Source organism: Ctenocephalides felis, unplaced genomic scaffold, assembly GCF_003426905.1.
Source record: "Ctenocephalides felis isolate EL2017-DRISC unplaced genomic scaffold, ASM342690v1 CF-g0.4_SCAFFOLD_01886, whole genome shotgun sequence".
NCBI lineage: Eukaryota > Metazoa > Arthropoda > Insecta > Siphonaptera > Pulicidae > Ctenocephalides > Ctenocephalides felis.
This window is the reverse complement of record NW_020538040.1, coordinates 55,494,012-55,513,354: the sequence shown is the minus strand read 5'-3', so window position 1 is coordinate 55,513,354 and position 19,343 is coordinate 55,494,012. Positions and strand designations below refer to the sequence as shown.

Here is a 19,343-nt window from a genome sequence, read left to right as displayed (position 1 = left end):
TATATATATATATATATATATATATATATATATATATATATACATACATTAAAATTACGACGCGTCGTTTCATTTTGAATTATTGGATACTGTTATCTGCTTGTACATGCGCAATTAAGAATATGAGAAGATAATTACAAAAAAGCAAGCAATTTGTGCTGCCAAACAATTAGAGTGATTTACGAGGAAATCTTTAGAACATTACGCCAACCACTTGCGATCAGTTTTGCCTAACGGAAAATAATTTGAAATACAATACCCAATGATCTGAGAATTACAACTACGTTTACGTAGTAAATAACTGCAACGTAATAATTTATGGCATTTATAAGATATAATTTATCAAACGTTAGTTAGCATTGAAGCTTTGAAATTTTTAATTACTAGGAATTTCACTAATTATATGCTGTTTACTAATTTCTTTTCTTTTCATACTATAAGATTAACGAACATCAGATTACATATATATCTGGATTATGACCTTATGCAACGTTTCCGTTAAGGTGTTTTAAAACATCACCATCGCCTTATATTTGTAGATTTTATTGTTTTCGTCCAGTTACAATATTGCATAAATTCTACTTTTTATACTTAAAAAAATAGAAAATACTCGTACTGTTGGTACAGTTCTGCGCCTAACAGTATATTTATATACAAATAATAAATTAAACTTCATTAGAGCTTTGGAAACTTAAATTTATTAAGCGAATATCATCATAGCCCTAAATTTGACGATTTTAGTTTTTATCCTCCATGTAGTCTTTTTCTATCAACCTTCTATAAATTACTTTTATAGTTAAATATGTTATTTTCTTTATTTTATACAATTGTTCTTTTAGCTAAAGGTAGAGCGGGGCAATTTTCAGTTAATTTCTAATCATAGGAATGGGATTTTTACTATTTTTTCTAAAATTTTGTTATCTATTCCTATTTTTTATTGGTTAGTATCATAAAACTTAAACTTTTTTTATAGTGCCCAAATCTAGAATTTTGTTTTTATCTGAACTGCGAATCGTCAAATGCTCTTTTTCTTGAATATTTTTGATTTATTTCCTCATTTAACGTTCTTGAGATTCCTTCTTTCGTCAAGATTTATCGCACTTATCAATATTGTTTTTTGTCTTGAAATCCGATTTGACTTTGTTCTTATCCTTCCAAAGTAGGTCCTCTTAGACGAGACTTCTCTAATACTCTGATAAATGTTTGCTAATAAGTCTGATAAATCTTTTCTGATTTTGAAATCGGAATGGGCAGTAATTACAACTCATTATAATTTTTTTTCATATATTATAATGTTTTATTTACTGTAATAATTAGAAAATTTATTTTATAAGCAAGGCTTGAAGGGCCGTGGGTGAAAAAATCTACCACCGATATCTCAAAAACAAATAAAGTTATGACTTGTCTAACAACAATATTTGAAAGTAGAGGGAAAAAGATGAAAAAAAATCAGGCTTTGCCTGATTCAATTCAGGCAACGCCGCATTCAGGATTGATAAATGGTATTGTTTGAAAATATATTAAAAGTATTTTAAGTTTGTGAGCATTATTGCTTAGTTCATAAGATCTTTATTTAATTTTTGATTATACGTTATTTAATTGTTTTATAAGACATATTTGTTGAATTTAAGTTAGATTTAAAAAAGGTTATTATATAACCTTTATAATAGCTAACTTGTAGGTGGCACAAAAAAAACAACTAAATCTTTATCCTGGCAGAGGTGTAAACAATAAAAATGTAAATTTTGTTAAAACAAACAATTTTACAAGAAATAAATAAAATTAATAGTTATTCTAACTATCTGATAAATATTTCTGACAAAATACCAAATCAACCTTTAAAATTTGAAATAAGACATTGGATCTGTTTGCCTCTTGACTTTTTATTCCATATGTGAAATGTGAGGTAAAAAGAAACAGATGACAAATTTTAGAAAAATAGTGAAGTAACACCTTTCTACTGAGAATTCAATTAAAAATTTTACTGAAAATAGTATAGTAATTGTTTTTACTATGAAAATATTTCTAAACGATGAAACAGCTGTCTCATTTAATCACGTCCAACAACTTGCAACTCCACGATGCAAGGTGTTAGGATTTTTTTGAACTTATATATCATCATACAAAATTAGGGCTAAGCTTTGATTACTTTCCTGAAGCTACATTTTGTCACTCAACCGAAATATCGTACCTTAAGCGAAGCATTTTGCACAAAATAAATTTTAGAGAATCATACAATCGCTGTATGGAAGATTATTGTACAATATTTTTTTGTAAGTTTTAAAAACCTTCTCCACATTTTATCAGGATATCTTTCCCGCTTGAAAACTAAAACCACTGAAAAATATAAATCCCTGTAAAGATTTTTTTTCAAGCGTTATGCTTCAAAACAGACATCAATCAGAATGGTTTTTATTAAATAACAACGCTCGTGCGAATACTATGTAACCATGAACGTAAAATTGAACTTTTTAAAGTCTATCTCTTATAAATGAATTCAATGCTACTACCTGAATACTGAAAACAAACAAAAAAAAAACAGAAACTAAAAGCCAGCAGAAATTGTAAAAGGCAAATTGGAATTTGTTCGAAACAAAAGCGTCTAAATGCTTTTCACCGTGAACGAGGATTCTCGTTCTCGGTATATGAATATGTAACGATGAATAACTATAGCAGTCAATTCTATCTTTAATGCTTGAATTTAATCTGAATTGAAGAAATTATTGTGCAAATTGATTTCTTACTGCTGATCTAGACTTCATAGATTCAAATAGTGGAGACAAAGCGATTTTAAAGTCATACGTTTTTCATTCAAAAGGGGAAAAAGCTGCAAAATAAGCGTCTTTTTTAACATACATATATATAATACAAAATCGTTTATCCGGCCCTCGGTTATACGGATTTGCGATTATCCAGACTATCAACTACGACCAATTTGTATGTATGTAGTATGTACATACCTACAAATCGAATTTTTGCATGATTAATGCTACAGTTCAGTAAATGTATGTAATGTAATCTAAGAAAATATGTATGTACATACATAAGGAAGTGTTAATTTCTCAATAAACATTATTTTCGTTGATATCTATGTAAGTATTTTTCAATTTTAATAAATACACAACATTATTCTTCATACAGTCGATTATTCGGATCTTCGATCATCAGAATGTCTATCGACAACAATTAGTCCTATATATATATATATATATATATATATATAGGACTAATATATATATATATATATATATATATATATAGGACTAATATATATATATATATATATATATATATATATATATATATATATATATATATATATATATATATATATATATATATATGGCAAACTTTGATTAAACGAATGAGTTAACAGGGTGTTAAATTTCAGATACTTTTTATGATTGTGTTTATCAGATGTGTTGTTCAATGCTATATTGATATATGTATTCGTAAAAATATTTCAATAAATCGCGTAACATAATATGATATGCATTTATATATATAATTGAATTCTGAATAATATTATGACAAATTTTATTATCGTAACGATTAAAAACGTGGGAACGATGCTGCTTCTAGTTAGTTATCTTTGTTTATATGACGCAAACTTAGACGAAAATTATACATTTTTTAAAACATGCTTTGCACGATTAAATGAGACAGTTTCATCGTTTAGAAATACTTTCATAGCAAAGATTTATGAACACATTTTCATACTATAAAATTAATCAATTGAATAACATCTATATATAAAGTTCAAAACTGATTCAATTTATAGTAATAAAATCTTTGCATAAGTCATATTTATATAATACACTACTTAGACTTATACACTACTTGACACTAGTTGTGTCATTTTGTCTACGAAGTTTTAAAAACTTTTTTATATGTATTTTAAATTAACGATTTAATCAATAAGAATTGAGATTTAGCAACTTTTAATATATGACATTAGAATTTTGAAAATTCAAAACAGCCTATTATTATAAACTTTAATGATTTTTTGCAAAAAAATACACTTTTTGCACACTCATAATACTTTCAAAATATTTGTTAAAATCACGAACTCTATCATCATAAAACGTTTCAATCACGATAAATTGATTTAAAAGATTATAAAAAAGGCGATTTCTACCAAATACTTAATAACAGCATCCCCAGCATGTATTTCGAACTATTTTTAAGTTTTCAAAACTGATCCAGGATAATTTGCGGAGACCTGTACAAATAATATTTCTCTTTTTTGCTAATTCTAAAGAAACGGCTCGGTCGAATGTGCCACAAATATAATTAACGAGGTTCTTATCGAGTTTCATCGCACAATGGCTTTAAATTTTTATTGGTGCAGCGGTTTTTGAGAAAAGGTCGATGAAAATTTAAAATTCGGCTCCAATACGGCAGGTTCATGGTGTGAGAGCCACCACAAATCAATGATGTATTTTCTATTTTTTGTTTAGCATCAACACTTTTTATTCACTCCTTGAATTGAGGTGAATTTTCTTTTTGAAACTTCTGCTTCCATATAACCTGGTCTTGTGCTTCGGCTTTCAGTTCCCAATATTTTCTATGTATATATATGCATATATATGCGTATATATATATATATGCATATATATGCGTATATATATATATATATATATGCATATATATATATATATATATATATATATATATATATATATATATATATATATATATTAGGGTGGTCCTTAAACAGGACATTTTCGAATTTCTTTGCTCCCAAGGGCGGCAATGCTTCCAAATGAATAAAAAATGAATCTCTAATAGTATTAGCTCTTAATATAAACATTTAGATAGAGCGCACGCCAATTAAAAATTTCTTATATTTGTTATTAACATACGTCATTAAGTAAATTTTCCCGCCATCTGTATAGTATTCGTGAACTCAAATATTATGACACATAAGAATATTTATAAACCACTTAACCTCTAGTTAAATTTATGTAAATATATATATATATATATATATATATATATAAAATCCTACGATAAACGACTCGTATCGCAATTCGCAAGATGTTTAAGATGGTACGTGTACTCGTATTCAAGTGTTCGCAGGAAGTGTCAGAATACGACAATGTTATCTGACGACGTTGGAACATATCAATTATGCTACATTGAATTTTCGCATTACATAGTGCATGCTGTAAATCATTCCTCCTTATCATAAACTCTCCAATGTAAGTTGTTCACGGCGTGGCTGGTCAGCGGCCAAAGCATTTTGATACAGTCCACTGGACACGACGTTGGCTTGTGGCCCAATACAGTTCGCGATACAACCGACAACCGACAACCGGCAACCGAATGCATGTTCTGCACGCACACCGAACACCAGACCAGAACACTATACGATCAGGCATTTTTAAATGTGATCCGTTTCCCGCACGATTTGATACATTCATTTTATCTGAACCGAAATATTATGTATATTCCTATCATTTGTACCATATGAACTCGTAATTCTTGGAACTTGCTGGATTGGCCGAAGAAAACATTTCCATCTTTTCCACCATTTGCACGATAAATCGATGGTTGCGTTATGCTGCAATAAAAATAATGGGTGTACATCTCTAGGGTAGTAAGCTAAATTAAACTCCAACTCGATATAGGAAATAATAGTGTGAACGATTTACTATTGAAATTTCCACAGCAGTGCTTTCAATGGGCTATTTTCAATTGCAAACATATTTTTTTTATCTATATTTTCAAGTAAAATTGGATATCGCTACTGCATGATATCAGGTTGTCCAAAGCATAGACTTGAATCCATGACACTGTTCACTCCAGGAAGTGAAAAATTCGCTTGTATTCCACCATTTGCGCGATAAATCGGAGATTGCGTTTTGCTGCAATAAAAACTAGCTGTAAGTGGAATTCTGTCTTAAGGCAATTAGGGCATCGTGCCTTAAGGCAAATTGCTGGAACTTCCCGTACCAAAAATTATTATTTTTTTTAAAAATGATTAAAATTGAAAAATTGAAAAAAATTTACTTCGAAAAAATAAGATTTTTGAGAAACTATAAATTGGACAAAAAATTACTTTTTTTTGAAAAAAAATTTTTTAAAAAAAAATTTTTTTAAAAAAATTTTTTTTTTTAATTTTTATTTTTTTTTAAGAAAAATGTTTTCTTTATTTTGACATATTTTGGAAGATCTGAACTTGTTTTTCAGAGCAATCGTACTGCTTTAACTGCATAGAGACGAAATATAAAGCGCGTAAGCGCGGCGTTGCTGTCTAACGGGTAAACATTGATACGGAACCCATAGGAAAATACACAAAATTTATACTTATTGTTAAAATCTCTATAAAATATCTGAAAATTTGATGTGCATATGTCTAATGATCATTTTTGACCGCCAAATGGCATTTTTTTTTACTTTTTTCGTTATATCTCCGAAACCGCTAGACCTGCCTTTATGAAAATTTGATCAATTCTTTATCTTGTCAGTACAAGTAAAATGTTTTTTGAATTATTAAAATCGGACGCTCCGTTCTCTTAAAAACTGAGTTACCGTTTTCGGCACTTTTTGCCCCGTATCTCCGGAACGGCTAGACCTGCCTTTGCCAAAAACTAATCAGCATGTCTCCTTATCAATACGAATCGAATGTTTTTTGAATTATTCAAATTGGTTGATCCGTGTTCCCGAAATCGTCGACGAAAATTTGTATCCGCACATACATACACACACGCACACACACACACACACACACACACACACACACACACACACATCCATTTTTTCTAAGGTATGCCAAAATATTCAGAAACCTCTGAAACGTAAAGATATATAAAAATTTTCATTTTCGATTTTTTTGCGATTACTATAACTTACCCTACGGGAAGTTAATAATGGGTGTACAATGTACATCTCTAGGACAGTGAGCTAAATTAAACTCTAACTCTCGATCCAGGGAAGAATAGTGTGAGCGATTACCGATTGACATTTCTCACGGCTATTTCAATTCAATTCTGAATGGGCTATTTTCAATTAGAAACATATTGTTTTATCTATATTTTCAAATAAAAATGAACTGTCCTCACCAGGAGGTGAAAAATTTGCGTGGATTCCACCATTTGCACAATAAATAGGAGATTGCGTTGTGCTGCAAAAGAAATAATAGGTGTACATCTCTAGGGCAGTGAGTTAAATTAAACTCCAATTCGATTCAGGGAAGAATAGTGTGAGCCATTACCCATTGACATTTCTCACGGCAGTGCCCTCAACTCAACTCGCTCAAAGGGCTATTTTCAATTGTAAATCTTTTCTATTATCTATATTTTTAAGTAGAAATCAACATCGTCAATGCAGGATATCAGGTTGCCAGAGCATAGGCTTGAACTCATTATCCTGTCCACACAAGGCAGCGCGCTCAACCGTTACGCCATGGAACACCCTGCATTATAATATGTGCTGCAATTTATTCACAGATAAAGTGTTGATTGAGCTTATTTTATAATGCATTAAATTTTCTTCATATATTTTAACAGTGAACTACTTGTTCTACAAGCAGTTTCTGTTCATATATAAATCTAGTGTTTTCTCGAGAAAGCAACTCAACGGTTAACCACTAGATTAAATTAGATACGTATATCAAAAGGCAACGTAAAGTTTTTAGGTTTTGGGTATTTTTTTACTCAAAATTTTTCAAAAATATATTAACTATATTACTATCCTGATTAAATGCACAAACTCTTGATGAAACTTGCCAACACACTTCACACATTTTTTTAAAAGGGGGTTTCTCAAAGTTGGCCGATTTTAAAAAATTTTAATTCATAGTCTTAATTCTTCGTAAGAGCATTTGTGGTATTTTTTAATTTGGTTCTAAAAATATTATTTGCGGTTACGGTTTCAAAATTTAAATACATAAAATCAAATGTTAACCACAATGACGGAAAGATGATCATAATTTTACCAAAGCTCTGGGTTACACTTAAAAGCTCATAATTTCCAAACAACGTAATATTTTTTTTATTTTTGTTTTTCAGAACAGTTAAGGTCAATATGTTTCAACTTTATATTAAGGTCTGCGACACTCTATATAAGTTGCAGCAATGCCTACCAATAGTCATTTACACTTGAGATCATATTTAATATCTGTAACCCTTAAAAATTAAAATTTATTTGGCAAGTAATAATATTTTACTGCCACTTATACATGGCAAATTATTTGTTCGTTTAGTAGGATTAAATACAGCGAATTTTTTAAGGTTTATATCCAAAAACAACAAATTTTCTTTCTATTGCCTTAGAAATTATGTACCAGAAAAAGTTTATTAGCTATTGTGGCTTTGGTTAAGCTCAAGTGCAGCATAAAAACAAGAATTTCATACTACTTAAACTATTTTGACCAACGAAAAAAAAATTAAGTAGGAACAACAAGTTAGTTTTAGACCTTATACCGCGTCGATTTTGATTTGGTAATATAATCCGACAGTAAGAAAAGCCGCATATTTAATCTGAATTAGATGATAACGAGCCACAGGAGTTATCTACTTACATTTTGATTGTTTTCTATGTGTATAATTTATACGTAATACAAAAACTTAAAGTGATATAAATTATACATTTTTCATTTACTTTATCACTTGGTTTTAGATATAATTAACATGAAATGCAAAATAATTTAATGCTTTAGCATAATGTATTAGCACTGTGTTTTATTATATTCATAATTTTTTTCTCATGACTAATAATATAATTTTGTTACAGGTTGGTACTCCAATTTCTATATGCTTGCACGTGTAAGATAAAGGTAACATTAGAATTATAATTATACCATAATTATAGATAACACAATATAAATAATTTTTAAATGGTAACACAATATAAGCAGTATTTGGATATGATGTGAATTGAAATTGATACAATAATTATAGTTTTGAAAATTATCTCCTTCTTTTTCATTTATTAACTCTCAACATTTGTTAATACTTCAAGATTACCGAACTCGAAAACATAGTTAATTTTAACAGAATTATTTAAATCAAACTATTAATGACGTCTTTTGGTACATAAGATCGAAACCGCAGTAATTAAAATCATATAAAGATAGTCCTGGATGTTTGTTTGTAGTTTGTTTTTTTGTATGTAGCAGATGTAATTTTTTGCTTTCTTAAAAAATCGTGCATGTATTTTATGCATACTAAATTCATTCGAAATATACCCAATTGGTAATTTGTATTGATTAGCTCCGTGCAAATTGAATCGCTTCTTCTTTAACAGAAATAAAAACAGCGAGTTTTTGGAAACTTAAGACTACTATAGGTATCTGCTCCAATGTTTCTTACTCGATAGAATTTTCTCTCAATATAAATTCAATCAAATCGAAATAATTTCGACTTCTCAAAATCACCCTTCAAAAACTCTATGCCTAGCAATTAAATCAATTATTTCAATTATAAGTTGAATTAGAAGTTGGAAATGATCAATCAAATTAACCACAAATTGGCGTCGTTTTCGTCTAGACCATTTCGATGCGAAATCGTATGATTTTCATGAAAAGACAGGCTCATTAAAATTGAGAGATGACAATATCTAGCCTAATAAATGCTTTGGTCGAATCACATATTTCCCGCAATAAACTATGAAATCCGTTTATGTGGGACATTTGCACATAAATGCGGTTAACCATTACATGTTGTAATTACTTTTAGGACAATATATGTGTCGGTCTTTAGAACTCGTGGATGTAAAATTATTGTCATAAAGGTTCTTAGCGTTAATGATGGTAATTCCGACATTTGACCTATTATGTACCTGATAACATACACACTAAAACTATTCAAAAATTATTACAATGTGAGAGAGGTTTTATGAAGATTGTTCTAGTTTTCCCCTATCTTAGGACAATCGTTACTTGTGTATTTTTTTCTTTTTCTTTCAATGGCTTTGTGTATTTTTTCTATTTTTTTTTTGGGCCAGTTGTCATTTATCTGCATTTTTTCGCTATGAGGCTTTGTCATTTTATTTATTTTTATCACATCGTGTATTAAGCACTTTTTAAAATTATAATCTAACCCAATTTCTTTCTTTGATTCCGAATCACATACAGTTGAGTGCTTTCTTCTTTAGCACTTTTCATTTCAGAACTCTTCAAATTGTTTTCAAAGGTCCATCAGAGTCCATATCCAATAGTCCATTCCAATTCGAGAGTTAATTTGCTTATTAGATATACATAGTTAATGAGAGCAATTTGGAAATATGTTGTATAATAAAATTTTATAAATACGCAAAATACATTTTATCAAAATTTAGAGCACCTACTGATTTTCAATAAATGACAGCATGCTCTACATTGTTCTACAACCTTCACTTTATTTTTTTCATTAGCTCGTATTATATAAATTATTTAATATACTATATAAGGAAGTGTTTGGTCATATTTGAAAAGTCGATATTTTTCTGGTTTATTCGAAGTCATAAAAAGATAATCATAAAAATATAAGAAAGTTTGCTTGAGAATTATAAAACTTTTAAATTGGCGTCGTAAACCCATTAAATAATGCATAAAATATACAGAAATTATTATTTTGTTTCCAAGTTCAAATAATATTAACACTGAGGAATATACAGATAAGCTATGGAAAATTTAAACAACATTCATTAATAAACAACAAACAAAACATTAATACACATTGAACATTATTAACCATTAATTCTCAATTCCAAAATATAATTTTTGAAAAATTAGTTTTACAACGGAACTCGAATATTTCGTATTTATTAAGATATTACCTTCTTGAAATAAGAGCGAAAATAATATTTAGCATCGGGTTTTATGTTTTCATTTACAAAGCCTTTTTTCAAATAGGCTCTCCAAATCTAAATATAAAACTAATTATTGATTATTTCTATATTTGTACTTCAACATTTTATGGTTTTGATCTTTTTTTTTTAAGTTTAGTTTGTATTTTATACAACATTTGCACTGCGCAAAGCGGATTTATGCTGTGAATGCAAATATACAAAACTTTTCCACAATTTAGTATCTTTCTTCTGAACTTACATTTTCTATAGGTTATGTTTTACCTCAAATCATCAAATGTATTTCGTTTCTCTCATACCATTTGAACACATTTTTCCTCCTAATGTATGATGCAGCAATCTCGACTCAAAATGGATCTAATCCAATTCCCTTTTCTTGCCAGAATCGTACAAGAATTCGTTATTTTATTTTGTATTAAATTTATATTATATATATATATATATATATATATATATATATATATATAATGTGTGTGTGTATGCTGCGAATATTCGTTGTGTTATTTATGTTTTATTAAAAAGCATATGGTTATTGTATACGTTCTATAGGTACATTAACAATGTAGATATTCATACTATATATCATTAATCAGATTAATTGAATAGTATGTTTCATATGAACAATACTGCCCTAGGGCAGGCCCATGAGCTGAGTTAAACTCCAACTCGATTCAGAAAAGAATAGTGTGAGAAATTTCCCATTGCCATTTCACCTCGCACTGCACGAAATGGGCTATTTTCAATTGGAATCATATTTTTTATCTATATTTTTGGGATCGAACTCGGGACTGGTTTGTAGTCCATGTTCTTCCTGGTTACGCCGCAGCTGGCTCAATTTTCATATAATAAAATACAGCTCGTTTTTTGCATAACACATAAAGCATATTCGATGCCTCATAATTGGTATTAACTAACGTAGAAATAATAATTGTTTAATAAATAATTGTAAATACAACGATCGATTTCTTAATGCTTCAACGATAATCTGTCCTCCTACATAATCTAACATACTAAAATATTATATTTAGCTTCCCGTGAGGTTGAGTTACAGTAATCGCAAAAAAGTCGAAAATGAATTTTTTTGCATATCTTTAAGTTAGAAGTTTTTCTGAACATTTTGACATTTCTTACAAAAATGGATGTATGTGTGTATGTGGTGCGTGTGCGTGTGCGGATACAAATTTGTCGACAGTTCAAAACACAAATTAACCAAAAAACGTTCATTTTGTATGGATGGGAAGACGTAATGATTAGTTTTTGGCAAAGGTCAGGTCCAGCTTTTTCGTAAAAAAGTGGCAATTCTATTTTTCAGAGTTCGGGGCGGCCGATTTCAATGATTTTGAAAACTTTTTACTTGTGTTCACGGAATGAACAATGGATGAAATTTTTGTGAAGGCAGGCTTGCGGTTTTGGAGATCAAGACAAACAAAGTAAAAAAAAAAACATTAACATTTGGCGGTCAAAAATGATCATTAGTCATGTGCACATAAAAAATTATAAGATATTTTATAGAGATTTTAATGATAATTACAAATTTTGTTTCCAATTTTTCGGGTTTCCTGCCAAGATTCATAATGCTTAGATGTTTTTCAGAGTTTTTAAAGCTCCTAAAAATGTAAAATTATGGTACGGGAAGTTCCAGCAATTTGGCTCCTTCAGTTTTATTGGAAAATATAAAGCTGTTCGTTCTATTTCAAACAAAAGCAATGTCGGAAAAAGTATTAAGTGGCGAGCATAGCTCACTTGGTAGCGTGTTCGATTCACACGACAGGATCAAATCCTGTCATTGACTTAGAATTTATGAAAAAAAATATGTGTAGTTAATTTGAAATTAAATGAAAATTGTATTTGTTAAGTAGAAATTGAATAATAATTAAGAAAAATAAGAATTACAGAATTCGAATAGCTGAATAGTATTAGGAGTAAGAAGAAAAAATATCATAATTAGCTGAGATTAAAAAGAAGAATGAAGAAGAAAAAATAGAATGAAGCTAGAAGTTGAATAGAATTAGGAATTTGATAAAAAAAAACAGCAAAAATTGAAGAAATTAAGAAGAAGAAGAAAATAGAATAGAATATATATATAGAATGAATATTAAATGACCTACGTATCCTTTCTACCGTGCCTTTCCATAAATTTCCATTAAATGCAATTAGACATGTTATGTGTCGATATGACTGGAGTTCTTTACCCTGAGTGGCCGCGCCCCAGTCTAGACCAACGGAGCGTATTGAGACAAAGGTATTTTCGATTTAGAATGTGAACGATTTCATAGCTCGAGCGGTGCTGATTCATGACTGAGGAACTTAAAATATGCTGAAGCCGTGGAACACACGACGATATTGAAACGATTACGATATTGAAAATTCATTTGGCTTTAGATCGATTCAAACTATCACATTGTTATAGTTGCAATTGTTCCAAAACCCAGTACTATTTGTATGATGAAAAATATAATTTAAACGCTGTTTTATGTAAATATTTTTTTGCATTTTGCTGCTTCATAACTACATTATGTATAATGAATTATATTTGATACTCGAAGAAACATTTTGCATGTGTATCAATACGAATCAACTGATTTGAATAATTCAAAAAGCATTTCATTCGTACTGATGAGGAGACTTGCTGATTAGTTATTGGCAAAGGCAGTTTCAGCCGTTTTGAAGGTACGGGAAAAAGTGCCAAAAATGGTAACTAAGTTTTTCAGATCAGGGAAAAGAACAAAATGAAGAACTGATTTAACTTTTGGGAAGGCAGGTCTAGTGGTTTCGGGGGTTCAATAAAAAAGTGAAAAATATGCCATTTGTCGATCACAAATGATCATTAGGCATATGCACATGAAATTATCAGATATTTTATAGATTTTAATAATAACAAATCTTATTTACATTTCTACGAGTTCCATGCCATTGTTTAAGCGATACACTGCGACGCGGCGCTTACGCGATTCGGTGGTCTTTCGCGATTACTTCGACAAAAAGTTCAAAACTTCCAAAATATAAAATTTCTCAAAAATTTCAACATTCTCAAAAATCTTTTTTTTAAGTATTCCAACAAATTTTAAGCTTTTTCTAACGATATCATACACCACTAGTTTTAGATGTACATATTTTTTGAATACTTTTACGATGTTGTTTTTCTGATAATGCTAATTTAAAGAGCTTCGCTTAATGTATGTACACGGGGCAAGATATATATTGCCAATATTACACTCTTAAAATTATTTTGTTAATGAAGTGTATATAAAACACGTCACATTTCGAGTAATAGCTGTAATTTATGGTTACATAATTTTGGTTATCATCTGAAGATGTCTCTATTACATTTTCTAACACTGGCATATTTTGAAGTACTTTTGCTCGTGATTGCCTAATATGTTATCCTAAATATAAACGTTCTTTATGAAATTAAGTAATAAATTTGCTTCATATGCATTCCTTTATAGTAGTGTATTAGGTTTTAGCTATAAGATGTAAAATTTAAGGATAGGGTAGGGCGGGGCTCAAAGCTCCAAGTTGTTTTTGAGCAATTATATTATGGAAACCAAACCAAATACGTCACAGCAAATACCACATATCGAACAAACACCTATCTGACTATTTTCAGTAAAATTCCCAGCAAATTCATAAATGTAGAAATGTTTGTTTTTTTTTGTTCTTTTTCAAAAATTTGTCACCTGATCTTTATAGCCCTATAGGTAGGGTAAAATGGAACGGCCAGACAGTAAACAGATTCAATGTGTTACTTTTAATTTTAGAGAAATTTTCAAAAATAGTAGCTAGATTATTTAACCAAGGCAAAATAAAAATTTTATGGGCACATTTTTTTAAACTACACCGTATATAAACTTGGATCAGAATTTCGTCAGAAATATTTATCAGCAGAGTTAAAATAACTATTAATTTAACTTATCTTTTGTAAAATTGCTTTTCTTAACTCAGTTTATTTTTTTATTTAATATTTTTTATTGTTTACACTTTTGCCAGGGTAAAGGTTCAGTTGGTGGTTTCTACTCTTAGTTTTTTATTTAAAAAACTGTTGAATATAACTTAAAAATAACAATACAACTTCTAAAACAATCAAATAACGTACACTTCTGAATTATATTAAGGTCTCGTAAACTAGACAACAGTGCTCAAAACAACTAACAACGAAAGAAAATAGCTTTGTTATGCATTTTTAAACATTGCCATCTTCTGAAAGCGACGTTGTAAAAATCAAGGTGATGGATGGTTATACATATTTTCCCTTTACTTTCAAATATTAAAAAATCTTTAACTTCACTTGTTTATAAGATACCGGTGGTGGACTTTTTTACTCTAACCTTTAAGCCTCGCTCTACCCTACCTTTTTAAGTTTCAACAAAATATGTTTACATATTTAGCTGCCAAAAGTAAGCTAAGAATGCTCGAAATGTTACCGACACAACAGCAACCAAAATATTCGAATATTCGAATACTTTACTTTTTTAAATGTTTTACATTTTGCCGTACATTGTGAATTATTGCCCTGTGTGACGACCCCCTAACACTCCGTGGTTCATTGTTCATTGGCATTAAAGCGCGTGGCCCGTGGAATGTTAATATATTTGTTGTTCACGCTCATATGCTTTCGAAAGTCAAACAGGATAAATTGAAAAACAATCGATAAGGTGATTATAAGCAGGGTAATTGATCGATAAGAAAGCGGTTAAATAATATAGGTACCTACCTACCTACCTACATACCTACCTATACTCACCTGTCTGCTATATTTAAATCTGTTATTGACGCGTCATTTAACGTGGAGGATTTTAGAAACTGATAATCTTAGTTCGTAAACAATTACTGAAGTTACTCTATTTTTGAGGCTCTATAAATAAACGTCGTTATAATCGCTTTTTGTCACTCTCTTTGCTTATCAAAACATTTTTTTTTTGTTGAACTAATCATTTCCAACTTTTTTTAAACTACAAAAAATGTAGTTGCTCGATATAATAATAGTCTCAAATCCAAGAATAGTATTCAAAAATATTGTTACAAAAAGGGCGGCTTTTCTTTTTCTTTAGAGATTTCACCCCAGATTCGAATTCGATCGAATTTTGAGCGTATATCAACTTCGCTTTAAATTAAATTAATTAAAAACAAAAATAAATAAACGTCATTATAATCGCTTTTTGTCACTCTCTTCGTTTATCAAAACATTTTTTTTAACTATTTATTTTCAACATCATTTTTTTTAACTAAAATAAGTGAAGTTACTCGTATAATAATAGTATTAAATCTAAAAATAGTATCCAAAGATATGGTCACAAAAAAGGAGGTTTTTTTATTTCTTTAGGGGTTTTACCCCAAATGGTCGGATTTTGAGTGTATATTAATTTTGCTTTAAATTAAATACAAAATTTAAATTAAATACAAAAATTGCTTTAATAATTAGAATTATTCTAAACAACTCTACCTTGATCCAATTTTTACATAGGTATTTCGTATATAAAATACGTTTTTTTCCAATTTTTTTTGGCATGACAATTAGAACTAGACAATTCAGAGATTTATTTTGGCAATAATTATAAAAGAGTTGTTAGCTGTTAAATGATTGTTTTATATGAAAACCGAACTTACTTAAAAATATTTTACCTGTATATAATGATTTATAGTAATTTGGAAGGAAGATAATTATTATTTTTCTATATAACTAAAAATTGCCTAGAAAAGATAAATACCTTTACTAGATTTACTAAATACTAAATACTATTCAGTGATTTTGGTCGCTAGTGTATGTTAAGATGTTAAAATGCTAATCAGTAGTTGACATTTTTTATTTAAAATTAACAAGATCAAAAAAATAGTAAATGTTTCAACCTAAATTTCTTATGGACTATCTGAGACTGTTGTTTGTTTTTTGCCAATTGATTTGGATGGTTCAACAGTTTTGCCTTGTACTTTGATGCAAACTATCTAATCTCCTTCGTCGCTGTTTACATCTCTTGATGGATATGTATGCCAATTTGCCAATAAAAATGTTTGCATATCTTTACGTTTCAAAGGTGAACCTTAGAAAAAGTGAATGTATGTGTGTATGTTTGGATACAATTTTTTGTCCACGATTTCGAGAGCACCGATTATCCGATTTGAATGATTCAAAAAACATTCCGTTGCCATTGATGAGGAGACGTGCTAATTAGTTTTTGGCAAAGGCCAGGTCCAGACGTTTCAAAGATACGCGGTAACAAGTAACGTCCGATTTGAATGATTCAAAACACATATCACTTGTATTGATATAATGAGAAGTTCGTTACATTTATGAAAAAACAGATCTAGCGGTTTAAGATCCAATAAAAAAGTTAAAAAAAAGTACTTCAATACTATTTTATAGATCATAATAACTACTACTACTTTATAGATATAACGGCGGAGAGTGATATTTTATACTTTTGTGAGTAAAAAGCTTTTTACGGTCTGGGTATAGGTTGTAATAACCTATTTTCCATTTTTTTTATGAAATTTTGCTAGAAAATATAATTCCGAAAATGAAATGAGATTCCTTTTACGAAAATAAAATTAATCTATATTTATGACACAATACCAAAACTAGTTTGCAAAATTTCTGTCCTGCAATTTAGATGACAAAGAAGAACCTCATTCTTGAAAACTAGAGAGAAGTATTCAACTTACTAATTTAAACTATTTACGATATGTATTGTACTCAATATTAATAAAATGAAATAATATCAATGCAAAATTGTAAGCCAACTATAATTAAACCAGGACATGTATCAATATCATCGATAGATTCGGGGAAGCGAGTCAATCGGCAATCTCTTAATGATTCGCCATTAGTAAAACTCAACAAAAGCCATTTAGTTAATGTATTATGACATCACTCTTGCGACAACTGCGTCCGATCTTGTTCGTACGATCCACTTCTAAAAATACATTAACTAATTACAAAGGAAAAAAGGCAGTAAAAAGTTTGTTTGAGGAGAGTAACATTCAATATGATGAGAGAGAACGAGCTTTTGCTATCGTTCAGAAACATTAAACACAAACGTATTATGCTTTAAAAGCAATAATGTACCTTCTGAATAATCGCTATACTGGAAAATAGTAGTTTGCGCTAAAAGTTTATAAGCACTCAAAGTATTAGTAAAAGATTTAGAAATTATTGAAGTGGAAAAATTTGTAGTAGTTGGAATAGAAGTAGAGAGTTTGGTCTCAGCTGAACTTAGATTTTTTCTATCATTGATGAGTGTTTTTTTTTATATGAAGTAATACCAATAATTTTAAGTTTGATTCAATGTCATCAGATATATGAAGATTAATCATCGATAATTTTTGTTTCAATTATATAATTTTTTTTTATTTACAAATATAATAGCAATCAGAATTTTATCATTCTATAAGCTATTGAGATGTATTTGAACTCAAAACTGACTTTGCAAATGTGGCTTGTATCTTGTATAAGAAACTTCCAGTAAGAGCCCTTATTACTGTTTTTTCTTTAATCTTCTCTTAGTATTCGAAGATTCAGCAATGAATATGACTACAGCATTTTCATGTTCTCTAAGACGATCAAAATGGGATATGCATCTATTGTTTATTACTTCTTGTACTGTGTCCATTTGATGATCGTTGTGAATAATTTTGTTTGAGACGTACAAGGGCGGTTTGGTTATCAACCTTGAGTCTTTTGACTGCAGTTTTTGAAATTGTAATATTTCGGGCATCCCCATAGTTCCACTCCGTACGTCCAGATTGGCTTGATTAGTGCCTTATACAGCAAAAGCTGGTTTAATTATATAAAATTAATATATAATATTTAATTCCTTAAATTTGGTGACCATTCTTTTATGTGCTTCCAAGAAAAATTCCAGATTCGATTGTGATCTTTTGGCTTTTACTTTAAGTAAAAATTACTTACTTGACATTGCTGTATCCATAGATTAGTAAACATAACATGGCTGTAACAATGAAAAAAAGCAGAATTACAGCAACTGTAATAACAAATTTATTAAATAGAGATAGGTCAACTATTGGGTTGCCTTTTGAAAAAGCGACGTACTTGAGTGAAATTATTACAACAGATTTCAAGACTTCCACTTCTATGTTCTAATCTCTGTTCAAATAAATAAAAAATGAATTTTTTGTAATACTCATTTCATAAAACAATATGTGGCAACTTCACTTCTTTTGGTTAACCAAATATGTTATTCCCTATGTATCACATCGTAAACATTTTCACGATCACTTCACAAACAAATATCAAAAAAATCTTTCAGTCTTTAGATTTATAAACAAGTTGATTTATTTCGGTATGTTTACTCACGCGTCTTTGTTTATGCAAAGCAGTATTTATGAATGGGAAATATCACTCTCTTTCTCTATAGTACCAAGAATGGAATCATAACTGTACCTATACTTTTTGTAACTGATGTTCTGCTAATTTTATCCTTTTCTATAACAGGTATCGTGAGCATTGTATAAAAATTTATGTGCAAACATATATTACATTTATTATTGATATGTCTCTAGTTTTGCTGCTTGTATAATTCCTGGAAACGTAA

The 19,343-nt window shown here is 29.4% G+C and overlaps 1 protein-coding gene across 2 annotated transcripts in view; it reads left to right on the top strand.

Moving 5' to 3' along the window:
* Positions 1–19,343, top strand: part of LOC113377120 (tyrosine-protein phosphatase non-receptor type 13-like) — a 267,073-nt gene that overhangs the window by 55,220 nt on the left and 192,510 nt on the right. The gene's annotated exons all lie outside the window — the stretch shown is intronic.